Source organism: Musa acuminata, unplaced genomic scaffold (assembly GCF_036884655.1).
Source record: "Musa acuminata AAA Group cultivar baxijiao unplaced genomic scaffold, Cavendish_Baxijiao_AAA HiC_scaffold_456, whole genome shotgun sequence".
NCBI classification, from domain to species: domain Eukaryota; kingdom Viridiplantae; phylum Streptophyta; class Magnoliopsida; order Zingiberales; family Musaceae; genus Musa; species Musa acuminata.
The window spans coordinates 42,501-45,000 of NW_027020703.1; positions in this window are offsets into that span (position 1 = coordinate 42,501).

The window sequence follows — 2,500 nt, forward strand, 5'->3', positions numbered from 1 at the left end:
AACAGGCCAAAACAGCCCAAAAACGGGCCAAAACTGGCCATTTTTGGCTGCGCGAGCGAGCGGCGAGCGGCGAACAGCGAGCGAAGCGAGAGGCAGCACCGTCCCTGCTATACGAAAGCCCCATCCAGCCCTGTGCCACCCGGGGGGTTCCAGGGTGCTGAGATGGCTGACGTTTTGCTCCGCTCACGACGGTCACCGCACCACGCAAGAACAGGCCAAAAGCTGGCCAAAACAGCCCAAAAACGGGCCAAAACTGGCCATTTTTGGCTGCGCGAGCGAGCGGCGAGCGGCGAACAGCGAGCGAAGCGAGAGGCAGCACCGTCCCTGCTATACGAAAGCCCCATCCAGCCCTGTGCCACCCGGGGGGTTCCAGGGTGCTGAGATGGCTGACGTTTTGCTCCGCTCTCGACGGTCACCGCGCAATGCAAGAACAGGCCAAAAACTGGCCAAAACGGCCCAAAAACGGGCCAAAACTGGCCATTTTTGGCTGCGCGAGCGGCGAGCGGCGGACAGCGAGCGAAGCGAGAGGCAGCACCGTCCCTGCTATACGAAAGCCCCATCCAGCCCTGTGCCACCCGGGGGGTTCCAGGGTGCTGAGATGGCTGACGTTTTGCTCCGCTCTCGACGGTCACCGCGCAATGCAAGAACAGGCCAAAAACTGGCCAAAACGGCCAAAAAACGGGCCAAAACTGGCCATTTTTGGCTGCGCGAGCGAGCGGTGAGCGGCGGACAGCGAGCGAAGCGAGAGGCAGCACCGTCCCTGCTATACGAAAGCCCCATCCAGCCCTGTGCCACCCGGGGGGTTCCAGGGTGCTGAGATGGCTGACGTTTTGCTCCGCTCTCGACGGTCACCGCGCAATGCAAGAACAGGCCAAAAACTGGCCAAAACGGCCCAAAAACGGGCCAAAACTGGCCATTTTTGGCTGCACGAGCGAGCGGCGAGCGGCGGACAGCGAGCGAAGCGAGAGGCAGCACCGTCCCTGCTATACGAAAGCCCCATCCAGCCCTGTGCCACCCGGGGGGTTCCAGGGTGCTGAGATGGCTGACGTTTTGCTCCGCTCTCGACGGTCACCGCGCAATGCAAGAACAGGCCAAAAACTGGCCAAAACGGCCCAAAAACGGGCCAAAACTGGCCATTTTTGGCTGCACGAGCGAGCGGCGAGCGGCGGACAGCGAGCGAAGCGAGAGGCAGCACCGTCCCTGCTATACGAAAGCCCCATCCAGCCCTGTGCCACCCGGGGGGTTCCAGGGTGCTGAGATGGCTGACGTTTTGCTCCGCTCTCGACGGTCACCGCGCAATGCAAGAACAGGCCAAAAACTGGCCAAAACGGCCCAAAAACGGGCCAAAACTGGCCATTTTTGGCTGCACGAGCGAGCGGCGAGCGGCGGACAGCGAGCGAAGCGAGAGGCAGCACCGTCCCTGCTATACGAAAGCCCCATCCAGCCCTGTGCCACCCGGGGGGTTCCAGGGTGCTGAGATGGCTGACGTTTTGCTCCGCTCTCGACGGTCACCGCGCAATGCAAGAACAGGCCAAAAACTGGCCAAAACGGCCCAAAAACGGGCCAAAACTGGCCATTTTTGGCTGCACGAGCGAGCGGCGAGCGGCGGACAGCGAGCGAAGCGAGAGGCAGCACCGTCCCTGCTATACGAAAGCCCCATCCAGCCCTGTGCCACCCGGGGGGTTCCAGGGTGCTGAGATGGCTGACGTTTTGCTCCGCTCTCGACGGTCACCGCGCAATGCAAGAACAGGCCAAAAACTGGCCAAAACGGCCCAAAAACGGGCCAAAACTGGCCATTTTTGGCTGCGCGAGCGAGCGGCGAGCGGCGGACAGCGAGCGAAGCGAGAGGCAGCACCGTCCCTGCTATATACGAAAGCCCCATCCAGCCCTGTGCCACCCGGGGGGTTCCAGGGTGCTGAGATGGCTGACGTTTTGCTCCGCTCACGACGGTCACCGCACCACGCAAGAACGGACCATAAACAGGCCAAAACAGCCCAAAAACGGGCCAAAACTGGTCATTTTTGGCTGCGCGAGCGAGCGGCGAGCGGCGAACAGCGAGCGAAGCGTGAGGCAGCACCGTCCCTGCTATACGAAAGCCCCATCCAGCCCTGTGCCACCCGGGGGGTTCCAGGGTGCTGAGATGGCTGACGTTTTGCTCCGCTCACGACGGTCACCGCGCCATGCAAGAACGGACCAAAAACAGGCCAAAACAGCCCAAAAACGGGCCAAAACTGGCCATTTTTGGCTGAGCGAGCGAGCAGTGAGCGGCGAACAGCGAGCGAAGCGAGAGGCAGCACCGTCCCTGCTATACGAAAGCCCCATCCAGCCCTGTGCCACCCGGGGGGTTCCAGGGTGCTGAGATGGCTGACGTTTTGCTCCGCTCACGACGGTCGCCGTGCCACGCAAGAACGGACCAAAAACAGGCCAAAACAGCCCAAAAACGGGCCAAAACTGGCCATTTTAGGTTGCGCGAGCGAGCGGCGAGCGGCGAACAGCGAGC